Here is a 27,640-nt window from a genome sequence, read left to right as displayed (position 1 = left end):
AAATAGCACAAAACTGTGCATTTTCTTTATTTTTTTAATTACAGGCAAATAGCTTAGTGTATATAATTGTAAAGAGATGCTCTTACATCTTCTCTGCACTGTATCTTTAAAATAGAAAGGCACTCTGTAGTGATGGTTGTCGATTTGTGCTTTAGTTGCGTCTTTCATGGAGACTTCATATTTGTTCTTTGTTGTTTTTCATGATCTGGACTAAAAATCATCTGAGGATAAAAATACCTGTTCTGCGCTTTGGGTGAAATCCTTCCCTGTGCACAGGGTTAACACACAGCCTCATGAACTATTAAAGCCCATTTGAGCCTGTAGGTGGTAGCTAGACCTTGTGGAAGTTCTTTGCACTGGGAATTCCCCTCTTGGTACAAGGGAACACTGTCTACAACAAACAAAGTCCTGACAATACTGCTGAAGGAAATAAGTCTCCCTGAGTCTCTTGCACACTCTGTGAACATACCGGTAACAGCTTTATTGCCATAAAGTATTTGCAGTAACAGAGGAGGTATTTAGTTCACTTGTACCAAGGTTACCAAGAAGCTGAGCTTCCACAACCCCCACTGAAGCTAACAAGCGTAGAAACCATTTAGCACCCCAGAGGATCCAGCCCAAAGTTGTGCATCTGCAAGTGTGCATTTTTGGTGCCTACTATGTCAGGCTTATATTTCAGCTTCATTTGTATTATATGCAAGTCTTAGTTAAACACCGGTGACCTCACTGGAAGCAGCTGCCAAACCTTGCTCTTGGAGGAGATCAGAGGAGAGAAAAAACCCAGGAATCTGAAGTCATCAGCAGTGGGATGAGCTTATTCTATTCAGGGCTGAGCAGTCAAACAGAAGTTGGAATCATTTGTACAACAGGACCCTGGCTGTTCACTGAGTCTCTCTGACTTTTACCTGTTTGGAGGTGCATTTCCCAGAAAGGTATGTGCTTCTGCTTCTTTTTAAAGATTAAAATATTGGATTATTTAAATTCAGCACAGTGTTTCTGCCTTAATCACATTTCTGAATTTTTTAATATGCTCCCATTTCAGTTAAAAGGAGACTGTGCTCCTTGAGGGATACGGAGAAAAAAAAAAAACCTACTTGTTGCTGTTGTTTCAAAGTTTGTTTCAGTGCTAGCTATAGCAGTTCAGAAGCAGGTTTTGTTTTTTTTAACCAGCGAATGAGATTTTCAGCTCAGAATATCCCTCCCGAGAGTAGACAATGTGCCACTGGCAAAATAAGTGACCATCCACCAAATGGTGTTTCAAAGGGCAGCAAATGGGATTATCCAGGGGGGTCATTTGTACAAGCAGCATGTACAGTTCTGCCACAAATACAAAGGGCAGTAAACTATGTTCAGCAAGAAATAGCCTGGAGAGTGAACTCTCTCCACTGCCCTCCACTGTGTGTCTAAGCATGTCCTGTTTTCTCTGAAATCATCGGTTTGATTGTAAGCTTTACGGGGCAGGGACCATGTGTGTGCGCGGGCGCATATGTATTGGACTGCTGAGCTTTATTCTGTGGGCTAAAGGTAAATGTGAAAATGGAAAGTGTGCGCCATGTACAACAAAATTCACAAGTTTATCTTGAAATACCATGATCAATGTTCCTGTTACTTTCATATTTCTGGTTTGATATAGTCAAAAAAGTAGTTTCAGTCAGCTCTATCCTCCAGGCATTCATTGTTTTTGAAAATGCCATCCTGACTGCCCTTTTTGACTTGGCCAAACTCTGTAAATGAAAGGATAGACAAGACTACAGCTGCTAGCAGGCCAAGCAGCCTCTGAGCTGTGGAGGACCCCAGTCCTTCCCTCCATGGCAGCAACACCCTCCCGCCCCAGGGCCACCTGGGCAGGCTGCCAGCGGACAGGGTGCTGCCCCAGCTCCAAGGCAGAACCCAGCCAAATCCAACTATTTCCCAAGCCCGTCCAGGGAGCAGCACCCAGGTCTCCAGGCTCAGGGAACAGTTAGATCAGGCCGGGTGCTGCCTCTGAACTGAGATAGCACCTGGCTGGCTAGCAGCCCGCCCTGGTGGCCCCCAAGGGTGCTGCTGCTGTGGAGGGAAGGACTGAGGCCCTCTGCAGCTCAGAGGCCGCTCAACCCACCGGCAGCTCACCCCCCCCTCCCCCCCCACCAGGTGCAGGCAGGCTTCAAAAAAAAAAGGTCAAAAGGATCAGGCCCCTCGTCATAACAGTGACTGAACCCCCTAAATTGAAATGGTGGGTTTCAATTAAAAACCCACTGCTTCAATTTAGGAAGCACAAAATGCAACCCTAAGGATTAAACCCCCATCACATGTACAAACACTCAAAATGGCCACCTGATGCAACTTAGTTCACCCAAGGTGCAGATCTTACACTCAGACCTGGTCTCAGTGATCACAAATCAATCTAGACTCTTAACTGTACAGAAGTTCCTCAGACACAGACCAGCCTAAAAATTGCAGAACCCGATCTAAGATGAACCTGGATCATTATAGTATCAGATTTACTCAATTTAGGTTAGACCAGGGCATGAAATTTCTGTACAGTTACCTACGCAGCCCCAGGACTGGGAAAGCCCAGCCACTGGCTGCATGCCCCAGGGCTGTGCTTTTCACACCTATCCCCCTGGCACAGGGCTATTCTTAGCACCCTAACACCTGCCCCCCAACTCCTCACCCCTCAGCAAGTACCATAGGGGGAGAGGCAGAAGGGATGGGCCTTTAGGTTCACCAAGTAGGGGTCGGGGGCTAAGAATAGCCCCCCAGTCACTCCAACCCCTCCGAGAGACCATGCAAGCCCGCCTGATCCTGCCAGACCCTCCTGGATGCCTGCACCTCTCCATGAACACTGCCTGCCCCCCTGCCCCCATTCCCCTGCGGATCCTGCCTGCATCCCCAACGTCACCAATCACTCCCACAGATGCAGCCTGCCCCCACAATTATCTCCCCCTGGGCCTGCCTACTCCCCGCCACATGCCCCAACCTCCCTCCCACTACCCCCCATCCCAACTTACCTTAGATCGGGTAGCCATTTTGAACCTAACCTAACCTCCCTCTAACCTCCCTCCCCACCCCCCCCAAAAGTCTGTATTTAGCCGGTGGGTAACTAAATAAAAACAACGCTTATAAAAAGGCAGGCTGGGTCTTTTTGTGATGGAAAATATAGCTTAAAATCCTTACAATTTTCCATCTTTGAGAAACCTTTGCAAACAGATTTTTACTTAGCTACCTCCTGACAGATGTAGCTAGATAACTATCACTGGCCCCTCTCGATGGAATGGACACAGAAAACTAATTTCAGCCTAAGTTTATCATGTGCTGTAGGCAACAGAAGTTGTGGTACCCTTTGATCTGGGCACAGGGATATACAAATAATTTATCACAGGATAAAAGGAGGCAGGGATGGATTACACACCGGCTGCTCCTTGGTAAACCCACATGCACACTCACACATTGGGGAGTGGAAGCCAAAACCTCACAGCTTAGTCCTCAAGGCGAGGAGAGGAAGCTACTGCAGCACAGAAGCTGGCAGAGGAAGAAATGACTCTTGGACTTGGTGTTGGGGAGAGGAGACAAAAAAAATATTTGCCACTACTGGCCAGCCATGCGGCTCCCACAGAGAGCTGCCCTGTGGTGCCTCCTCTTGAGTACACCTCTTGCCACCAGCTGAGCTGCAGCCATTTACAAAACACAATCAAGATTTGGCACTGGCTCTGTTTACTAGAAATAGCTCATGAAAAAGCCTCTATTTGCTCACAGTTACAGCATAACACAATGCTTCTGCCAGCTTATCGCAGCCTTGGTTTCCAGAAATGCCACCCCCAGATTGCAGAATTTGCACAGGCTGTTTTAACATCAACAAAGCAGCATCAGAAGTGCTATGATGCTGGGAGAAAAGCCTGGATAATACGTTTCAGGAATATGCGCTGTGGGACCGTCACTATTTATCACCACAGGTAAACTTTATTGTGGGACAAGGAAGGAATACAATACAGCTTGGAAAGGACTGGTCTCAGCTAAACCTCTCAGACTAGATGCAGGAATTATTGAGTGAAATGTAATCACCTGTGTGACTGATGCAAGAGATCAGATAAGAAGATCGTATCTTCAGATCTCCAGATCTCGGGTTTTGGAGGGAGAAGCTCATGTTTTTAGCACTGAAGGTTTTCGATTCAAAATAAAAACAACGCTTATAAAAAGGCAGGCTGGGTCTTTTTGTGATGGAAAATATAGCTTAAAATCCTTACAATTTTCCATCTTTGAGAAACCTTTGCAAACAGATTTTTACTTAGCTACCTCCTGACAGATGTAGCTAGATAACTATCACTGGCCCCTCTCGATGGAATGGACACAGAAAACTAATTTCAGCCTAAGTTTATCATGTGCTGTAGGCAACAGAAGTTGTGGTACCCTTTGATCTGGGCACAGGGATATACAAATAATTTATCACAGGATAAAAGGAGGCAGGGATGGATTACACACCGGCTGCTCCTTGGTAAACCCACATGCACACTCACACATTGGGGAGTGGAAGCCAAAACCTCACAGCTTAGTCCTCAAGGCGAGGAGAGGAAGCTACTGCAGCACAGAAGCTGGCAGAGGAAGAAATGACTCTTGGACTTGGTGTTGGGGAGAGGAGACAAAAAAAATATTTGCCACTACTGGCCAGCCATGCGGCTCCCACAGAGAGCTGCCCTGTGGTGCCTCCTCTTGAGTACACCTCTTGCCACCAGCTGAGCTGCAGCCATTTACAAAACACAATCAAGATTTGGCACTGGCTCTGTTTACTAGAAATAGCTCATGAAAAAGCCTCTATTTGCTCACAGTTACAGCATAACACAATGCTTCTGCCAGCTTATCGCAGCCTTGGTTTCCAGAAATGCCACCCCCAGATTGCAGAATTTGCACAGGCTGTTTTAACATCAACAAAGCAGCATCAGAAGTGCTATGATGCTGGGAGAAAAGCCTGGATAATACGTTTCAGGAATATGCGCTGTGGGACCGTCACTATTTATCACCACAGGTAAACTTTATTGTGGGACAAGGAAGGAATACAATACAGCTTGGAAAGGACTGGTCTCAGCTAAACCTCTCAGACTAGATGCAGGAATTATTGAGTGAAATGTAATCACCTGTGTGACTGATGCAAGAGATCAGATAAGAAGATCGTATCTTCAGATCTCCAGATCTCGGGTTTTGGAGGGAGAAGCTCATGTTTTTAGCACTGAAGGTTTTCGATTCAAATCTGTATGGTGGCCACCCCCTGATCCTCCCAGGGGGCTTTTTCATTCCTTTCCATTCTGGGGGACACTGCATTGCACAGGCTCCCTTCATCCTTGTTATGTCCTGACAGGTTTGATCCTTGCTACCTTCTGCTTTCTCCTGTTAAGGGAAACATTGAACTCCTTCTGGGGGGGAAACAACGCACAGGGCTGAAGAAGGAAAATGACAGAAATGCCCTCTCTGTGGAAAAAATGCAACAGTGACACATTTTTTGTCATCTAGACAAAAGATTAATTATACGGTCATTTGCCTGGTCACACAATCATTACTGTAGAGGAGTCAGAAGGGCACATATCTGCCTCCTGTGTTCAAGCAATCCTGTGAAGTGCCAATAGCTTCTCTACTGCTTTTTTTCTGCTTGGTAAAAAAAGATCATCATAAAATTCTGATGTCTTTATCTATTAAGATCATGACTATTTTGTGCCTTTATGTCCTAGCCATTATTTGGGAATGATTTTTTATATTCTGAATAAGTCAGAACATCCAGCTCATACATCACGAAAAATTTACTCTCTCTTTGCTTGTCCCCATCCGCTGACTGATAGACAAACAGGAGGAATTCCACTTGTAGACTCAGTTTGTTTGGGGCACGATACAATACAGGGGAGAAGCTTGGGTTTGTTTGTTTTCAACTGAGCTGGGAAGATCCTAGCTAACCTTTCACAAACACAAATGCTTAACATTTTCCAAATTATTTTTTTTTCCTTTGTGAGCTGCACGTGGACTTTTAGAGCGACTCTCCTGATTTTAGACCATCACAATCTTATGCAAAGTCCTGGTGACTCACAAACCAAAGCTATTGCTGCCTGCCAAGGATAGTGTTCACTGATGATTTTAGTTTCTAATACACAAGTGTAACCTGGGCGGTACTCCAAGAGGTACCCCCTCTCTAATTGAAGGAATCAAAGCAGGTGCACAAGCGCTGTGGGAGGTGTAGGGACTCTCCTCCCCCTATAGAGCAGAGCCAGACCAACCCTGGGGACTTAACCATATACCTTTTAATGAGAGAACAATACTGGGAACATAACCAGTATAAACCAGGGGGTATAATGGACACTACAATGCCCCAAGGGGGCAGGATTCAAAGGTTAGACACTTACAATCATTGACAAAAGAGAGGGTTAACAAAATATAAAAAACACAAACAGCAGAGCAAACAATACTGGTTGGGGAAATATAAAAAGGCACAAAATGTCAAATGACAAGGAAATATAGGGCCTGGGTACCTGGAGGGGAAGAAAAGGTGAAAATTACAATGACCCCTTACCAGTGAAAGCTTGCTTCTTGTTAGCTCACTCACCTCAAGTCACCCCAGCTGGGACTTGAACTCAGATCTCCCACATGGTAGGTAGAAACACTACCACACAGGCACCAGCACTGGTACTGCTCTAGCCTGCTAGGGGTCTTGACCTACCGGGAGCCCCAGCCTCACATTGAGCTGCCTGGTCTCTGATTGGAGGACCTGGAAGCCGCGCTGGGAACCCCTCAGGTCACTGCTCAGATCTTTGCTGGAGTGGGGGAGCCTTTCCTGCTGGCTGCAACCTCTCGTAGGGGATCCGGGAGCCCAGCAAGAAGCCTCTCCTGCCAGCCGCACGCCATGCTGCTGAGGGTCCAACTGCTGCCTGCAGGTCCTGCCCCTTCAGGCTCTTCTGGGGCAACTGCTCCTGCCCTACTGGTTCAGCTCTTGCCAGCTCTTTGAAGCTCCTTCCTCATTGTCCCTTGCTTGTCTCTTCCCTGAGTCAGCCATGCTGCCCCCTTTTATCCCCCTCCAGGTGACCCAAGGGGCCAATCAGGGGACATGGAGAGTAAGTCTCTAGGGCCTGATTGGTGAGGAAAGGAAATCCCAAGTCCTCCAATCATCTTTTCCCGCTTCAAAACGCCTGGGCTAAGTCACTACCAGCCAGCCCATCACATCTGGTTAAAAAAAAGGACCATACAGGGGCATGTCCAACACAGCCTGCCATAAACCCTTTCACTTAGATCGTTCATCTGAAGACAGTCAAAGAGAATTTTCTGCATACGATTACACAGATTTTCCCTTAAAAGATTACTTCTTATAATCATGAAATCTAAGCAACCTGGCACAGCAAAATGCAAGTAAGAGGAAGGAGTGGCAGGTCTATGAGACTGAGGCAACTTTACTAAGTGTTTTAGGCATGTTAGACTTTTTTCTGAAACTCAAAGTCAGTAAGCCATTTTGTCCCACACCAGTTTCTTTCTTTACTCAAATCTCAGCTCTACTGTGCTTTCAGGGCTTTCATTCCACTGCGCTTTACAGGATGTTTCACTGCACCCCAGTTCACTGCATAGAAGGGCTCTATTGTAACATTCTTTTCACCAAGGGCATTACATGTAAATTATAAATATATGCAGCTCTGAGGAAATAACTCGATTGTTATCATGTAGGTAGAAAAAAAAGTCTAAAATGGTCCCAATTTTAAATGCTAGATTCAAAACAACCCTGACTTTGCAGAGCAGTGAACACTGAACTTTAGATAAGGATCCAAGTTATATTATTGGTTAGTTAATGTGATGAACCGAAATGTAGATCCTGATGCATGGTTTGTCTCCCAAATCTCTCTGAAAATTAAAAGTCTCAATCACTGTCTTGTTCTCTTTGCCAAATTCAGCTTTCCCCTCCTCACCCTGGTTCCTTCTGTTCTTTGACCCAGAAGTCCTACACGCTCTCTTTTTCTTTTTTTACTTTAGGCCTCTCTATTTACTTGTCCCCATTCTGACACACTGCAGCAAGTCTGCCACTCTTGCTACAAGAAAATTCCCAGGCATGACAACACAACATTGTGTCCCATTGTTGTACTAAGAGCCACTGGGTGTGTCCACATGCGATGCTACATCACTGTAGTGACACACTACAGTGACGTAGCACTGGTGGGCATGAATTGTGCCGCCGCCACTACTGAGTGATGAACTACCACATGCTAGGGCCGGAAACAACCCATGCGGCACCAGGACTATTCAGTACCGGCGGTTACTCTGCAGTCATTTAGTACTTGCTAAAGCAGTAAAGTAGTTGGGCGCAGTTGTAGACACACTGCCCACTGTGCACAACAATCCCTGTATGAAAGAATATGAATAAATTTAGATTCATGCCAATGTGGAAATATTCTAACACTGGCAATTTTTTGGGAAAAACCCAAGTTTTATGTCCTAAGTAAGGGCCTAAGCACTTGATTACTGAGTCAAGTTTCAGCCATTTTGCCTTTCTGGACCTTCCCCCCCCTCACAGAAACAAGTAAACATTCACCAGCCATGCAGAACAAGAGTCCAACTCTACCAGCTACAGGCTGCTGGTGAGGGCATAAGTGCACACAAACACACACATTATGGGCTGCTGGTGAGGGCATGAGCATGCATGCATGCACGCACACACACACTTCTCAAAACGGATAGGCTTGGGACAGCATTTCACCTTTGGCTGAATCAGCAGTTTCCAATGGGGAGTGCAGGGTAGAAGGGGGGGAACCATAAATTCCCAAACAGGTATGACTGTTGCCTGGGCAGTACTAGAAATAAGTAGCACACTGTTAATCCTGAGTATTTTACAAAAACAGTCAAGTTTCTAGCTTTCATTCTAGCTGTAATGGCTCCAGGTGATGCTTCTACCTTAGGGCGTCAAAAATACGTCCCACAGGCTGGATCTGGCATTCACAGCCTCATCATTCAGCCCATGGTACTGCTCAGGGTTCTCGGAGTTGACCCATATGCTGGATGTGGTGCATGCTCGATCAGACCCAGGCGCTGCATGTGGTACCTAGGCTGGGCCGGGCCAGGCCATGCACTAGATCTAGCATGCAGGGCCAGGAGGAGGGCCCAGCTGCACAATTCATCCAGCCCATGGAGCCTAATGAGTATACATCCCTGTTCTACATGTAGTAACCCCTTCAGTCTTTGAAGAAATGCTTGATGATGTTTGTTTCCATGAGGCAGTTTCCTCTGGCAAAGTTGTGGCACATTGTAGAGGAGTCTGTGCTCTTCTTTCCTCTTTTTAATTACAGACAATTCCTGAGGTAGAAGTTCTACCTGGATACTAAGCTTTGGTTTTAGGGCTGAGAATTGCAAAAGGCAGGATTCCCTGTAGGCTGTTGGTGACCATGTTTGCTCAAGAATTAGTGAACATAGAGAAAGAAATGAGCAAGTTGCATGCAGAATACACCTGGGCTTTGAATCATCTTGCTCTTCCCAGCCTGCAAAGGGTCCGACATCTTCCAATAGAGAGATGACAAATAAATAAATAAAATTCAAGTTTAATTCCGAAACGCTGGCAAACCACTGGGGGGTGGGGGGTGTGCAGAGGAACGGTGCAACCACCAAACATTTAACATCAAACTCCCTTTCCTACTCTACTGCTGTACCCAAGAATTACCAAGTTCTATAAAAGGCTACATTCTCCTTGAAGGGGGAAATTCACCCAGCATTTGCTCTGCCATGCTATAATTTTGAATTCTCTCCAGTGTGGTTATGACATTTGAAATAAAAACACTGTCCCACTGAGGAATAACCTACTTGATACTCATACAGTATATGATTTATACCCACATAACCTTGGAATACACAGGATTTCACAAACGAATAAATGATAAAAGGAGAGATGTTCAAGGAAAACTGAGACTTGGAGTTGAAAACATTGGGAGACTTGGATTCCTAGTCAGCCCCACCGCAGCTAGCAGCTGTTGTAGATTAAAATTAAATGTTAACCATTAAAGAACCCATACAATAGAATAAATTAAGAGGCTGTGACAGATGTTTACACAGTCCAATGGGTGGCAAATTGGCTTAGCGGTTGCACCCAGAGAGTGGTAGTAGGCAGGTCAGTATCGACCTGGAAGGATGTGGGTAGTGGGGACCCACAGTGTTCGGTCCTTGGACCTGTACTCTTCAATACCTTTATCAGCAAGTTGAATGTGGATGTGACATGTACTCTGTCCAAGTTTGCAGACAATTCTAAATTGTGGGGTGAAGTGCATACTCCAGAGGGTAGGGAACGACTGCAGGCAGACCTGGACAGGTTAGCCTCTCAGCAGCACAGAAGTGGAAAGGGATTTCAGAGTCATAGTGGATTCTCAGATGAACATGAGTCAGTGCGATTAAATCATCAGCAGAGCCACACTTTATCACACATCAGCAGATGAATGACAAATACATCCAAGGAGTGATACTTCCCCTCTATGCGGCATTGGTCAGACCGCAGTTGATGTACTACATCCAGTTTTGGGCGCTGTACTTCAAGAAAGATGTTGATAGACTCGTGAAGGTCCAGAGGAGGACCACTCGTATGGTTAGGGGCTTACAGGACAAGCCCTATGAGGAGACACTGAGGGACCTGGACCTCTTCAGCCTCTGCAAGAAAAGTGAAGCTGAGGGGTGATCTTGTGGCCACCTATAAATTCATTGTGGGGATGCAGCAAGGGATCGGAGATGCGCTGTTCACCAGGGTGCCTCTTTGGGTAACAGGGAACAACGGTCACAAACTGACAGAGCAGATTTAGTCTAGATATCACGAAAAACTTCTTCATGGTAAGAGTGGCCAAAACTTGGAATGGGCTTCCAAGGGAGGTGGTACTCTCCCCTACCTTGGGGGTCTTTAAGAGAAGGCTGGATGGGCATCTGGCTGGGGTCATCTGACTCCAGCACTCTTTCCTGCCCAGGGCAAGGGGTCAGACTCAATGATGTGTTGAGGTCCCTTCTGACCCTAGCATCTATAAATCTAGGGAAGTGTACTCCAATCTCTGTTGTTCTGGGTAAATCATGGCTTGAGTAACTCAGTTCTGACTACCTGGAGCTGCCCCTGTAGTTCAACTGAACATGGCATATTTAAGCCACAGATAATATGTTATCAACTTATTATGTACTAACAAAAACTGCAGGGTCACTTGGCAAATGAGCTGTCTGTATATTCCTAGAGGGAAGGCAATGAAAGGAGGCAAGGCATAATTTATAATTATTTTACACAGAGAGCAAGTTTCTGGCCTCTACTGACTGTGATGCCCTCTTCATAAAGGAATTATCCAGGTGTACAAAGCCATTAGTATGGGTCTTTACTGGAAGAAAAGAAATCAGCTGCATGTGAGATAAGGGTTGGTGAGGGTAGTAGCTGTGAGGAAAATGATGATGAGATTCCAGGTGCACTCAGCAGTCATTTTTAGATGCTTAGAAATTTCAGATGCTTGTTTGCCATAGCTAGTAGACTCCCCTCAAAGATAAGGCTGCACAAAAGTCACATGTGAAAAATATGCAGCATGTGTGTCATTACAGCTACTACCAATTCCAATGTTAGCTAGCAGTAATGATGGCAGGGAAGGAATGAGGTGAATTGCAGTCTTTTCTGCTAGTGGCAGGTAGAGTGTCACTGAAGTGCCAATAACCAAGTGCATTCAGGGCAGAGAACCAGTTCATCTGAAAAACAAATGTCTTCATGAAATATTCAAGACACCATGAAAGAGATACTGGCAAAAGCTGCTTGGCCATTAGACCTTCACACCCTGTCTAGCCATGAGAACTGAAAAGCATGTACCCAGGGAAAAGAAAAGACCCACATCTCACTTGCTAAGAGGGAGGAGCAGTACCTTGCAAGGAACAGTTGGTCTGCTCTGCAGGTAGTCCGACAGGATGGACAACCGAGGAGAACACCAGTGTGGCTGGCAGTGAATGAGTTTCACTGAGTGAGTGGTATGTAGCCGCACTACAGTGGGATGTCTGCACCCAGAGATGCTACATAATGAAGTCCCACTTATTTTAATTCTTCCAAAAGCTGAAACGTCTTAAGCACTGTCAGCCACCAATTGGCTTTCTTTCTGTTTTCTTCCCTATTTTTAATTAAAAAAACAAAAAAACAACTTTCCCTTCAATGGAGTTTGAATCTGATATGCTATTCCATATTCCCAGCACTATGTGGTGCACAGGGCAACATGACTGGTTGGGACACCAAATACTACAGATCATTACTTGTGGTGAAGGCAAATATCCCCAGTTGCTTCCCTAATCGTTTTTATTGTGGAGGGAAAAGGAAAGGTGAGCGCTGAACTCTGAGTACTCCTAGGTCTTGTGGGGGAACTGCCTGGAATGGTGGGTAAAACAGTAGAAACTCAGATGCAGCTGGACAAAGTACCACAATCTTTGCAAATAAGGCAAAGCAGGACATGCAAATTCAAACCCCTTTGAATCTGGGGAACTACAGAAACTTCCACTTCGAACCCTCAAGTCCCAAACTTCAATGGAAAAGGTGAACTTGGACCAGACCATCTGCACCTTTGATTTGCTGCCCTCAGGGAATAGTGATTCAAAGTGCTGCTACCCAGTACACCCAGAACATTTTTCCCTACTTAAGCCCCACTCCTCCTTTGACATTACCATTCTTCCTTTTTCCTCATACCCTTACCACATAGCACCATCACTTCACCTCTATGTGTATTATAAATACTCATACTACCTCTGAGAATCAATCAGGCACATATTCCTATCTCTAACCTACAAGTGGGAAAATGGGACGTACAGTTTAAATGACTTTCCAAAGGCTCCAAAGACATCAGCATCTGAGGCAGAGTTAGGACTAAGGAATTTTGGATTCCAGTCTCTAGGGCCCCCTCACCCATACTGCACTTTCCCCTCTTAAGTATATGTTCTGCTCTTGGAGCAATTATTATTCTAGCACAAATTAAACACTAGTTGGTTATATACTAAACCAGGGCCAGATTAATGCATAGGCAAGATAGGCACATACTTAGGGCCATGAGCTGTGGGGAGGCCCCAGTCCTTCCCTCCATGGCAGCGGCATGAATGGCCCAGTCCACCTCCCTTCCCTTCCCTTCCCTTCCCCCAACCTCACTGTCACAGCAGCTGCTTCCTAGCAGCAGCTCCAAGCCCCGCTCCCTGTGGGCGGCAGCACTGGGGTGGGGAGCGAGGGTCTTGACTGACCCAGGGCCCATGAGTTTGTTTGCCTAGGACCCCCTAAAGGGTTAATCCAGCCCTGTACTACACACACAGGAAGAGAGCATGCACTGTCAGGGCATAGTTGCTTATCAAGTATTTGATAACATCTCCTAAAATAAAAAGAGGATGTGGGTATCTTTGCTGATCTGTCTTCTTTTTCTGTTTCCTAGAGGCTCTCTCCTTTTTCTGATTCCCTTTTTGAGACCATCCAATGAGACTCCAATAAGGGCTGAAGCCCCTTCTCAGAATTTGCTCAGGACAAATTCCAGGTGATCTGAACACCTTTGAACTGAAGAAATTCCAGGCTTCTTCTACAAGCAGTAGCTAGACCTTGTGGAAGTTCTGCGCCCTGGGAAGAACCCCCTCTTTGTACAGGGGACACAGTCTACGACAAAAGTCCTGACAATACTGCTGAAGGAAATAAATCTCCCTGAGCCTCTTGCACACACTGAAAACCGTGGTAACAGCTTTATCCCAGAAAGGTATGTACTTCTGCTTCTCTTTACAACAAAAATATTTGATTATTTAAATTCACCACAGTTTATTCCTCAGTCACATTTCTGGATTTTTTAATATGCCCCTTTTTCACTTAAAAGGAGACTGTGCTAATAGTGCTTGAGACATAAGGAGAAAGAAACTACTTGTTGCTGTTGTTTCAAAGTTTGTTTTAGTGCTAGCTATAGCAGTTCAGAAGCAGGTTTTCTTAGGGCTGTGTGAAGCTTCAGGTACTGATTTGAAGCAGAGGAGATTCAGCCCCACTCGGTGGCCAAATCTCTGAATCCAAATTGAACCAGGGGACCAATTTTAAAGGTCCAAATAGATTTGGGCTGAGCTGACTCTGAACTGGTAAGTACAAGGGGCAGGGTGGGGGGAGACCATGGGAGGGGACCCCTGCCAGCCCCGCCGACTCCCCCCGCTCCCTGAGTCCCTGGTACTTTAAAAAAAAGCCCCGTTGCTCATCGGGTGCTGCCAGGCAGGGGGGTGATCCCTGCTGCCCTCCACTGCCCCATGCTGCTTGGGGGCTCTGCATGAGCCCCGTGACTCCCCACCACTCCCCCATGGGTGCCCTGTCCAGGCCAGCTCTGGCCCTTTAAAGGAAAAAAAACAAACCACCAACCAACCATAATAATAATAATAATAATAATAATAATAATAATAATAATAATAATAATAAAGAAAAGCCCCAGGGACTCACTGCACCTGCAGCGGCCTTCAGGCTTCAGGGGCTCCCCCCACATGGTTCAGGGCAGTGGGTAGCAGTGGGGATCACTCCACCCTGACAAGAGCAGCAAGTGTGGGGGGCAGGGTTTTGGGGGGTTTTTTTTTCTGTAAAGGGCCAGAGCTGGCCCGGGCAGGGCAACCATGGGGGTGCTGGGGGAAGTGAGCTCGTTCAGAGCCCCACATGCAGGGTGGGGCAGTGGAAGGCAGCGGGGATCGCCCCCCACCCAGCAGCAGCCAGTGAGCACTGGCGCTTTTTTTTTTTTTTAAACAAAGTGCCAGTAGCTGGGGCAGCCATTACCAGGCTGCAAGAGGGGCAGGGGATGGGCCGGGCCTGGCTAATCCACCTGAATCGAATTGGGACAGTGATTCAAGTCACCATATTGAATCACTGTCCCCTGAATCAGCCAAATCTGAATCCAAAGCGAATACTAGCCACTTTGCAGAGGCCTAGTTTTTTTAACCAATGAATGGGATTTTCAGCCCAGAATATCCCTCCTAAGAGTGGACAGTGTGCCACTGACAAAATAAGCGACCATCCACCAAATGGTGGTTTCAGAGGGCAGCAAATGGGATTATTCAGATCATATCCAAGCACTCCCCGACTGGAGGAAAAGGGTTCATTCTCCTGGGCAAGATGTCATCTCATCTCAGCGGAAGGAGGAGACATGTCCGTTCCTCAAAGGCCAACTCAATGGAGGATCTGGGAGATCCCAAATCAGTGGTGGCAAGAGAAAGTCAAAGAGATGGAGCTCTCTGCTTACAAACTTGACGTGCGTGGCCTTTTCCAGGCAATGAAAGCCATCTGCAGGCCTACTTTCCTGTGATCACAGGTTGGCTCGGCGCTTCTCAAGGAACACGAATCTCTCCGGGGTAGATGAAAGAGCACTTTGAGGCACCCCTGAGCCGTGAATCGTTCGTGGCAGATGCTACCGCTGAGTCCATCCCTCAGCACCCTGAAAAGGGGTTCTTCACCAGCCCTCCTGTCCTAGAAGAAGTACGGCGTGCCGTCCAGGAGACCGAGAACCAGGCTACTGGACGAATGTCATAGCTGTTGGCATCTGCAAGGCTGGCAGCGAGGGGCCGGTACTGAGACGCAACAAATTTATTCTATGAATTTGGACCAACAAAGAGATCCTGGAGACCTGAGGATGCCAGCATAGTGACTGTCTTCAAGAAAGGCGATGTCAAGAGCAAACTGGATGCTCATCTTGCTGGGATCCTATGACCCCAGCTGACTTCCTGCCCTTTGGGCAGGGGGCTGGACTCGATGATCTTCCGAGGTCCCTTCCAGCCCTAATGTCTATGTCTATTTGTATAAGCAGCATGTACACAAAGGAAGTTGAGGCAGAAAACTATGTTCAGCAAGAAATAGCCTGGCAAATAGGAGAAAAACTACCGAGTGAACTCTATCCACTGCCCTCCACCATCTGTCTAAGCATGTCCCTTTTTTTCTGAAATCATCAGTTTGATTGTAAGCTTTATGGGGCAGGGACCGTGTGTGTGTGCAGGCACATATGTATTGTACTGCTGAGCTTTATTGTGTGGGCTAAAAGGTAAATATGAAAATGTAAAGCGTGTGCCATGTACAACAAAATTCACAAGTTTACCTTGAAATACCATGATCAATGTTCATGTTACTTTCATATTTCTAGTAATTAAAAAAACCCACACAAAAACAAGCCCATAAACATGAATTATTGTTTTTGTGTTATTTTCAACAATGAAATACTTTAAAGCTACAGTGCATCTGCTAAGACCATTTCTGTTTCTACATCATGATTTCCAAAAGTCACTTATTTCAGTGTTTCCTAATGAAAGTATCAGACTAGCAAATCATGGCAGTAATATGATTTCCATGCTGTCTATGGCTGTGTGGAAATGTCATATGAGAAAGATGTTTGAAGAGGAACTTTCTTCACAATAAAACACTGCATGGTCTTCATAGATAGATTTGCCTTCAACATGGTTTAGTTTTGAACTCTGCAAACTTGAATGGAAAAAGGTATGTCCCAGCACAGATGTGCCCCAATTCCTGACTAAAATAAAATCTCTTTCCTGGGTTTCAGTCTGTGCCCAAAGCACCCTACAATAGGAGTCACATTGTTAGTTGAACATTTTGCAGTGCAGACATTACTATCAGATTCCCCTCACTACTGGGTCCAAGTTGCTGTTAAATTCCTTAATTCAAGGCAATGAGACCACAGGAGCAACTCCCAGAACTAGTTATACCTGATGAAGGCTTTCAGATGAAGATGACAGGAGTTTTGGAATGTCTCAGTACAGTGACTGACGAATCCAACTGCATTATTTTGAAATTGTCCATTTCTACTGAATTAGTCTTCATCTACAAAATTATAAACGATACTTGGGGGGAGGGGGGAAAACAGATATTCAAAAGTACACAAGGCAGTTAAAACCTGAAATTTAAATTATAAAAATACCTAAGTGATTGTGGAATATAAATCCCATTTCAGGTTACAAGCAGAGTCAGTCAGGAAACAGAGCTCCACTTTTTTCCTACATATTTTAATAGACATGAACTGGCAAATTTTGACTTTTTGGTCACAAATAGTTAACTCACCTCCCCCCCGCCAAAAGTTTATTTTCTACAACCAAAAGCCAAAATATTTAAACCAAAAGCTGCAGAATTTATTTTTTTTTCCGTTTTCCAACAAAAGGAGCAATCACATTCTTTTGAGGAAGGTAGATGCTTCCCCATGAACATTTCGATGTAAAAAAAGTAGTTTGAGTCAGCTCTATCCTCCTTCATTGTTTTTGAAAATGCCATCCTGACTGCCCTTTTTGACTTGGCCAATCTCTGTGTAAATGGATAGACACAGAGATAAATCAAGTCATTTTAGACTGAAAATGTTTATTTCAAATTAAGGCGGAAAATACAAGAGAAGTTATAAAGGTGGATCTACCATGGGTTCCTTGGCTGAATTACTACTGCCTATCAGTCCAAAAATGTAGGAAAGGCTTTCATGAGATGAAGGCTATGAGCAGCAGTCAAAATCTCAGTTGTTCTGATCATGGTTAGATGTCCATCATAAGGTCATATGCAAAACGTTTAATCAGGAGCAATGTGGAGCATAAAGGGCAGGACTCTGGCTATATGCTCCCTATGAGAGAACAGGAGTTGGACAGAGAGGAGCAGGCTGCTTCACTTATCCAGGATATCACAATGTCCCAGTCATGCCTCTTCTTGCTTCTGAGCCACCCCCTTCCTGTCCCCACTCTGCCTGCTACAGACATATTGCAGAGCTGATGGAAGTGGTTCAGTACCTGGTATAAAGACCCTTTATACAAGGGATGTTTTATAACAGAGTTATTCTCTCTTGGCCTTTATACCAGCTCTCTCAATGCCAGATAGCTCTAAAGCAATGATGAAATTAGTCTCTCTAAAGTCATTATAGCCATACTATATCAACCTACAGGGACTCACTAGTTTTGATAGATTCAAATATTTCTCAAACACTTTCTGGCCACCCTTCTCCCTCCTCCCACAGAAGAAAAAGAATAAATAGTCGCAAACTGTCTTATGAGAAACAACAAAGGATAATTAAGTCTATTTGCCACAAATATATGTAGTGACCTTTCCAATGGTTGATAAATCTGCCAAGAGTCTTAAAAGTTAGTGAGAGTTTGCCTCTAGATCCCATTAGTTTTATTGGGCTATCCTAATTTAGTTACAATTGGACAGTAATTTTTGACCTGGTGCCAACATTTAATAGGTACCAGGGTTTTTTGGTTTGTTTTGTTTTCCAACCAATTTCCCTTGCTATGGAAATGTCAATAATATAATAGCAGGAGCACTCTGATTAACCTTGTTTGTTCTTTTAAATGTTATGTTACATGATCCTAAGCAAATACTCCTGCTATCCTGGATATTGGTAGCTCTCTTCTATTCCACTGTTTTTCCTGCACTCCTGTTGAAATGTCCCTGATAATTCAAATGCAAACCCCCACAGACTCAGTTGTGATAGGGGGGAGGGTCCATCTGTACTGTGTCCCTGGTTTCCCCAAGGAATCAGCTCTTGAGCATCTCTCACCTACTCAGTCACAATAAACCCAACTGTGAAGCTGCTCTAGACACTGCCCTATAAAGCAACTGAACACCTTGATTTCGGAAGGAGCAGGAACCACAATCTGTCACAAAGACAACCCCACTTGGAACAGCCAGTTCCAGTGGCTGAAACAAGGCGGCCTAAATGATTTATGAGCCTAAATCCCATTTAAAAAAAACAAACCAGCAGGATTTGCGAGTCTTGGGGGCTAAAACTACAAAAACACTTGGATCCTGCAGCTTTTTCACTTTCTATGGATAATTAAATATTAGGGGAGACAGAGACAGACTGACAATATAGCTAGGGACCTATCCAACTCAAAGACGCAGCTGGTTGATTTCCTGGGCACATCCCAGGGCTGGCTGCCAATTTCAAGGACTTCTTGGGATAGCCTGCCCCCAGCCACAGGAAGCCAGCATTTTATTTTTAGTAATTTTTTGGAGGGCTTTTTCCACATGGATTTTGTGATTACTGTAAAATCTGTGCAATCATGAGTTGGGTAGGTCCCTAAATATAGCCTAACAATTAGGGTACTTTCCTGGATATGGGAAAAAGTAACTCAAGTTCCTGTTTCTCTGAATATTTAATTTACACACAGTAAATTAAATATAGATCAGTGGCAGGAAGATAGTGAGTATCAAGCCAGATGCTTCAACAACCTGGTGTCTTGTACATTGTCTTGGGATATAAGAAGCCTGTGTTCAATCCTTGTTACCAATTAAACAGAGTAGATATTTGAAAACAGATCTCCCACATTTTACGTGAACACCCTAATCACTGGCAAGTGGTACAGACATACCTAGCTAATCCTGAATGTGTCTCTTCTACCCAACTAGTGTCCTCTAGTAACAGTTGCTTGATTCCTGCATGATGCAGGTATCAATTATGTTCAAGTCAGTGTAAGTCACCATATTTACTACACAGTACGGGTGTGCATGTGTAGACGCATGCCCATACTGCACAGTAATTTCAGTTACTATGCAATAAATGCACATGTAGATGCACCCACTTAGGCTGGAACAGACATTACATTTGTCCTGGGACTGGTTGTACCTGTGCTTGTCCTAGAACAGAAAAGTCCCAGGATTGGTTTGTACATGTATCATCCTTCTAAGTGGGGTTTAGCAAGCAACTGAATGCACTGTTACTTTTCTGCCATTCATTCACTCATGCATTCCTGAGATAACTGTTTAGACACACTTTGTGATGTTCCAGGGCCAAACTGTTAGCACTCCTTATACTGTGAATTTTTAGGGTTTGTCCCAGGATGACAGACATAAATGTCTGAGCTATCTCACTTTGTTCCTGGAGAAAATGGCTTTTCCTGGGACAAATGTAACATCTGTTTGTAGCTTTAGACACTTCTGAAAATTTTATCTTCCAACTTAGACAAATCTGACTACCACAGGGGGAAGCATCAGACTGTGTAATAGTGGTCCTTGGCCTACAGCCCAGCCCATCAAAATAGACAGAAAATATCTGAAAGACATGAGAAATTGAAATACTGTGTTTCTCTCAAGTGAGATTAACCACTGAATCAAAGAGCTGGTGAACTACTGACTGACACTGGAGGTATGTAGATCCTGCAATATTTAAAGCAAGTCTGAATGTCTGCTCCCATATAGCAAATACAACCAAGAACACCATGTACTCACTCCTTCCCGAGCATGTACTATGTTGGGAAATTCAAGGACATGGATTCAAAAATAAATTATCCACATATTGTAGAACTTTCAATGATATGCCAAAGTTTGTGTGTAGTAAAATACTGAATAAGAGGCACATGTGGTCATAACATTTGTTTCAAACTACTTTGCCTCAGAGTTCAGCTTCCTACTCTGCACATACAATGAACAATGGGGAAAAGTTGCTGAATAAGGGCATCTACTATGTTTACTAATCCATCATCTATGAAAGGAAAGCCTGAACGGGGAAACGCACAGGAAAAGATAACAAAGCGCCCCAGTCATTCTAGTCTAAATATAAAGCAGAAAATTTATTTTAAACATGTCACCAAACATTTGGATGCCATAGTATTCTGCTTTCAATTGTTAACTGCCCTGTTAATTGGGAAAGATAGGACTCTCCATGTATTTTCTACATGCCTCATGTTAGAAATTATTCCCGATTCATCGTACTATTTCTTTCCCCAACTGAATTACAGCAACAAGGATATGCATTAAAAGAATGTGACATCTTATTGAGGTGGCATTCTTGACAGTTTCTGTGCTAGCACCCCTCACTGCTATCTATGAGCCCTTTTTATTTTGATAAAACAATGGTCCACCATTTAATTACAAGACAAACGTGTTTGCTCACAAATATCACCAGTCCCAGAGCTTTTCATGAGGACTACCTAGAAGCTAGAAGTCCATAAGAGAATCATCATACAAGAACAAGTATATAATTTCCCAGAGCAGCTCTCTCAGCTGATATGCTGAAGGAATAGTATATCCATTAGGCACACGGTCAAATGATCAGAGGAGCACACTAGTGGTCAAGACTCCTGAGCTCTGTCCCCAGCTCATTTCTTCTTTATTAACCCAGAATATTTCACATGAACTTTTGTGCCTTGTTTTGCAAAGCTTAATCAATTCCTATTTGTGAAGGTAATTGCCCTGAGGACTTCTGGTGAAGAAAAGAAAAAAAAAACTTCTGATATTAATTAGTATTATTATATGACAGAAGAGACACTCTTCTGTGTTACACTTTGTATTGGTATATATTAATAATACCTTTACACTTGCTCAAATTGGTTTTCAAGAAAATGCAGCTTCTAATTCCCATGACTACTGTAGAAACTATTTCTGAGAGGTGAATTTTAAAAGTTAGCCTTTTCCGGAATAATTCTAGCTCAAACTCTCTCTCAAGGTTGTTATGAAATTATCGAATAAGTCTGGATTCTGAAAGATGGATTTTGAGCATTTCAGCCCTCACAATGATACAGAACATTTTAGGAATGAGCAGATCAGAGAAGTTAGGAAGTTAGTGAAACTTGAGCATTTTTTGCAAGTAAGAGGTTCTCTTAGCTGTTGCCAGAAGACCACCTGAGCCTGCCCAGCCCTTTCCTCTTACTAAGAGCAGAATTTTTTCCCTAAAGGCAGCACTGGGACCTGATGTGAACCCAAGTTCACTACAGCAGACATTAGACCAGACCTTTACTGATTTCAGATCCTACATTTCATACACTTACAACGAGCAAAGTTTATCCTCAGTCATTTTCTTCTGAAAGAAGTCAGCCGTCACTTTGTCAAGGCTATTAAAACTCTTATTCCCCAAGAAATGCGCCCTCTCATCTTCCTTCACCCTGACACTAATCTACCTTACAGCACACAAGAAATTGCCTTCCTATAATGTTTTTATTAGATCCAGAGGTTTCCAATTTTGGAGAATCTCCCCTGATCTCTTATTAAATGTTAACATCCAATGTCTGGCTGCTGTGTTTCAGATTACAGCTTTTTGTACTCTTCTTTATGCATATTGAACATCACTCAAATCAGCCCAAAAGACCATTACACCCAAACACTTACTTAAAAGTTCTAGTTTTATGCCTCGGACATCCCACACAAAAACAAACACGCAACTAACTGCTCCAAATGGAAACAATTATACTCCTAACACAAAGTGAGGGTTTTAATAAACAGACTGAAATAATAATAGAATATTGTTCCCTCATTCAATGACCTGATGTTTCTGTTCACAGCTTTCATGCTTCCCTCTCATTTCCTTGTTCTCTTGTTTAACCTTTCATGAGGCTAAAATTCACATATTCAGATATGTAAGTGTAGAATGAATAATCATTTTATGTAATAATTCATAAAAGTGTAAATAAAAGGACTTCGATATGATTTCATTAGCCAGAAAGTCAGAGAAAGAGCCCAGAAGCAAAAGCTATGCTCCGTCCTCTTTGTATCAGTGTTCACCAGCCACTTACTCTCTGCCCCTACTGCTCAATGATTCTCAGTGCCGGATTGCTTACATCACTCTGGGCCTCATTTGAAACCCACGTGCAGGTCTTCAGGTGGAATAAGTTACCTACCTTCACTGACTACACCTGTTTGTACCAGCTGAAGATCTAGCCCGACTGACTTATTGTCACCAATTTCACTGGAGTAAGAACTGAACTTCAGTCTAGCTTCAGCCATCTATATGGTAGATATTTAAGGAAACTGAACTTGGGCCTTTAAATACTACTTGCCAAAGTTAGTAGAGTAATGGGGTTTGCGGGAATCCCAAGGATCATCTAGGCTAATTTCCTGCATAGTTCCATGAAGTGCAATTTCTAAACTATCCCAGAGAGACAGCCATCTAGCCTCTTCCCAAAACCTCTGATAAAGGACATTTCATAGCTGGTGTAAGCAGCTTGTTCCACGGTCCCACTGTTCTTATACTGGCATAAATCGAATTAAATCTCAAAGGTAGGAGCCCGATTTCTTAAGAACTATAAACATTAGTTAGGCAGCCGGATTCATGTAGCATATATAAAGTCAGATCCTACCAGACTTGCCCAGTTTCACAAACGGAATCTGTAGCAGAACCAGTTCTGTATCCAGTTCTTTGATGTTTGGTACTTGTTTCCATTCAATGTGTTACCACTACGGCTGTCAATGAATCACTGTTAATGTGCATGCTAATTGGTTCCTGCATTAATTTTTTAACACATTAATCACACGTGCTTTTGGAACATGCACCCGGGATCCACACCCAGTGGGGCAGTGCAGAGGACTGCAGGGCAGCCTAGGCATGACTGCTGCAGCAGGAAGGTGGAGGGGGCAGGGGGTACACACAACAGACAGACGCAAGCAGCCACTGCATGCACACAGCCAGGAATGCACCCTGGCAAGCAGCATGTAGAGCAGCACCCGGCAGGTAAGTCTGTGCAGGGGAAGGGAGGCAGATAGAGGCCCATACAGTGAAAAGAGAGTGGGGCAGAAGTAGGGACGGGTCATAAAACAAACTGCTTGCGGCTCTGTCCAGGACAAAAAGGGGGCACAGCTCTCTGCTGCTGCACGCACCCCTGGGGGAGACATGGGAGGGCATGTGCCCCACAGATTTCTGCATGGGGGTGGAGGCAGGCTGCCCGCTGCAGGCTGGGGCTGTATGCCCTGCTGTCTTTGCCCCATGCGCTGGCCATGCTGCACAATCCCTGCCTGCCCAGCAGTGAGAGGTACAACATGGTGTTGCATGGTACCCAGGTGGAAGGCAACAGGATGCACAGCCACAAGCTACAGCAGACAGCCCAATGCCAACCTGTGACAAATCTGGGGGGCACATGCCCCCCATGTCTCCCCAGGGGTGCACACAGCAGTAGGGAGCCACTCCTCCCCACACAGACACCTGGATGAGCTGCCCATTGCTCTATCCAACAACCTGCCCCGGCCCCAGGGCCCTATTCATCCCAGCCCTGCCCCACTTCCTCCTTCACCATGAGGCCTCAAGCTGTACCCCCATCCCTTCCCCTACACAGATTTACCTGCTGGGTGCTGCTCTACACACCACCAGGATACACTTCTGTAGGGTTACCATATTTCCAGTTTCAAAAAGGAGGACACCTGTGTGTGTGGGGCCGGGGGGAATACGATTGTGCGGTGGGGCAGCAATATGCCCATGCCCTGCCCCTGCCCCTCACTCCCAAGCTACAGCCCCCTCATCCCTGCTGCTGCCCCTCCCGACCCACAGTACCCTGCATCCTGCCAGGGCATGTGGGGACCCCCCCTCCCCAGGCTCCAAACTCCATACACCCCACAGCCCCCCAACCATACACAAATTCCTCCACACACACCCCACATGCACCCCCCAACCATAAAAAGTTTCTGTAAAAGTTTGAGTTTTTCTGCCCATCATTTTGAGTTTTTAGCTGTGCAATTAAAATCACAATTAATTGCGACTAATTTTTTTACTTGCACAACTAATTGTGATCAAATTTATTTGTTTGTCAATGAAATAACATCTTTTGGTTTTTTAAATAGTGAATTCATAAATCTGGAAATAAAAATCCTCACTCAATAAATGTCAGATAGTGACTTTGACTTAGTTTGAATTAAAATGGGCCAAATCTGGGACCTCAAATCTGAATTCAGTTCAAAGGATCTGAGTTCCAGAATCTTGATCTGAATTCACTCGTATGGTTTTGGTTCTGGATCAGGCCCAAACCCTGATAAAGATGGTTTTCCATTTCCCACGCAGTTCTAATCTTGCAATGAAAGCCCCCAGACTTTCAAGATCCCAGCCTAAAGTGGCAGAAATCTGAAGAAAACAGCAGATTTGGGAATGTTTACATCATTTAAGGTGAAAAATGATTAGAACCCTTTGCAAGACATTGATAGTTTCAAATCTGATCCCTACAACTATGCCTCAAGCATGATTCTTAGCCCTGATTGGCACTTATCTTGGATAACACAGCATGTTTGGCCCATCTAAAGTTTATTGTATAGCTGCATCCAATTCAGTCTACAAATTCCTCTCCTCACCAGCTCTCAGCTATTGTCTCAGCCAAATATTTTAGTCTTGCACACACTTGTTCACATGAGTAGCCCCAGTTCTTGAATGGGGTACACAAAGGCAAAAGTCTGTGAGAATCAGGTCACATTCCGAGTAAGTGGAAGCCATATAAGAAAGGTGTTATTTTGGATATCACCAACACCAACTATTTCCCAGATTTCCTCTTGTGGTAATCTATTTTTCCAATTTTTTTTGGTTGTTGTTACAAAATAACTTGTTTGCATTCATTCTGCATTTTCTTTACGTGTTTGCTAGAAAAAGTATCAGAATTGAACAGCTCTCCCTGGAAGGAACTTTATTAGCCAGATTTTCTTCTTGTATCCAATGCTATGGATACTTTTTTCTTTACAGAAATAATTGTTTTTAATTTTAGCCAAAATGTAAATTAGATCCATGCACTTAACAGATGCAATGTGAGGTCTGTACTTGCACACTGTGTTATGAGATTAAACACCAGGGAGTATTTTAGAATTTAGATTCCAAGATACATAAACTCAATGCAAATCAGGAAATGAAGAAAATATAGTGTTTTCCTCCATCTTTAAAAGAAACAAAGAGAAATGGGGAAAAACTTTTCATTTGTTTTTTCTGTATTTCTGCCCCAGTATTTGACTGCTTCTGCTAATAGACCTATGAAAACTCAAGTTTGTTTGTTCCCAAGTATTCTTTCTTGATAGGAAAATAATTCTTAGGGAAAAAAGTCCACTCTGTAATCTTCCAAAATGAGAACAACGTACCCAAAGGAAAAATGTGTTAAATGTTATTTTAAGCAGGACTCTTGTGTAAGCTCAGATTCCTGAAACAGTTTCAGAAAGACATTAAGTGATTTGGCATATTTCATTCAGAGACTGAACAAAATTATGTCTAAAGATAAGTGTATTGTTTAACATGCCTGCCCAGTTACTATGATTACAGGACTAGTTAGAATTAATACTTATGTCTGCTTACTAGCCATTTGTGTGTGAAAATACCTGATTTTCCCCTGGGGAAACAAACCCAAGTGTCTGTCATTCTGTAACAGGATTGGGCCCCAGGGGCAGGGTGATACCCCCTGGTGGCAATACAACTCCTGTCCTGGTCCAGCTCCCTAGGTCTCCTTCCTGATCCCACACCTGCCACACACTGATGTAATGAGCAGACTGGTGAAAGAGGAGGTTGCCATAGGGTCTCAGGATAAGCCCTCATCCATCCTTTGGCCAGAAGTTCCCACCTGGCCTCCAATCAAGCCTGCCCCTCAAGTGCTCAGTGGGCCCTCCTCTGCCCCCAAGGCACCTGCTCTTAAGGGCTATTCATGGCCTCCTTTTGCCCCTACAGCCATGCCTATGCCTTGCAGATGTTAACAGTTAATCACAGTCAGGTCTGGCTTCTTCAGGTCTCCGTCCTTGCTGGGGTTTCAGAACTTCCAGCCTCTGCCCCTTTCTCCTCACTGGCCCCTTAGCCATGGCGCACTGTGCCAGACCTGGCATCTGCGTTCCAGCCCTCATCTCACCCTCTCAGGCCCTGGCTTTGCCCTCTTGGGCTTCTAGCCCTAGTCTCTCCCCTTCTGGGCTCTGACTTTAGCCCTCCGGGCATCTGTAGCCTGCCATCTCAGGGTGTAGGCCCCTTGGCCTAATTACACCCTCTGAGGCTCTGGCCCTTAATCCTCCCAGCTTCAGGCCACTTCTAACACCAGACTTTGGCCCTCTCAGCCACTGCCTGCAAGCAATTTGGGCCCAGCCCCTGGCAAGGCTTAAAACCCACATGCCCCTTGGACACAGCACCGCTGTGGTTTGGGCCCTACCCCTGGCACAGCTCCCTAATGTGCCTCTCTGGCCCTCTGTGACTATAAGGAGAGGAGAATGTCATGATCTAGTCCATGGGTATAACCAGAAACCAAAATATAAGTTCCTGGGCTATAACACAACTATTCCCATACTGGGTCCCAACATAAACAACAGCCCTGGCTCTGCCACACACCTCCCCACCCCTTGCACAGTCACACTTCCCCACCACTTCCAAGCACCTTATCTGCAGTCCTGGAGTAGCTTAGGTAGCAGGTCAGTTGCTCCCATACAGCCATCCTTGCTGTAAGGCTCTTCTCCCCACTGCCTGCAGGGTGGGGTGTTTGCCTGGTCACAGGAGAAACAAGTGAGGAGGCTTTTAAGAGGTTTTATACGCCTCCTAAACCCTCTCTCTTCCAGTCAGATGGCTCCCTTCCCACACACAGGGCTTTCCTATTAGTGTCTAATGGCTAGCTTCCAGGACAGCATAAAAGTGTTGCTCCTGCTGTCTTAGTAAGGTTCTTCCCTGCTGTCCTATTGCAGGGCTGGAAGCACAGCAATAGTCACTCTTAGTGTATGAGTTCCTGGCTGCCTATTCCCCTGCAGTCAGGCCATAACATGTAGCCTCCCTCCCCACCTGGGGACACTCCTGCTACTGCTTCTGCCTTCAAGCAACAGGAGTCTCTGGCTTCTGTTACGTATTTACATACACACCTAAATGTAATAGATGCACACCTATATCTGTGAGCACCTATATACCTTACTAAAGTAATGGTCCCTTTGGGGGTCACATCTTAGAGGCTTAAATCCTCTCCATTATACAAAAGGTTAGTCTAGGTGACTCAAGAGATCCTGTCTGATTCTAAAATTCATGTTTCTGTTTTT

The 27,640-nt window shown here is 44.7% G+C and overlaps 1 protein-coding gene across 2 annotated transcripts in view; it reads left to right on the top strand.

Moving 5' to 3' along the window:
* Positions 1-364: 364 nt before the first annotated feature.
* BDKRB2 (bradykinin receptor B2) overlaps positions 365-27,640 on the top strand; it is a 45,327-nt gene continuing 18,051 nt past the window's right edge. The window contains exons 1-2 of one of the 2 annotated variants that reach the window (XM_006033396.2): positions 365-932; positions 13,377-13,688. The gene's annotated coding sequence lies outside the window, so the exon portion shown is untranslated. The remainder of the gene's footprint in view (positions 933-13,376; positions 13,689-27,640) is intronic. The other variant, XM_025215200.1, reaches the window with a different exon arrangement.

Source organism: Alligator sinensis, unplaced genomic scaffold (genome assembly GCF_000455745.1).
Source record: "Alligator sinensis unplaced genomic scaffold, ASM45574v1 scaffold47_1, whole genome shotgun sequence".
Lineage (NCBI taxonomy): Eukaryota > Metazoa > Chordata > Crocodylia > Alligatoridae > Alligator > Alligator sinensis.
This window is presented reverse-complemented; position numbering and strand designations above follow the sequence as displayed.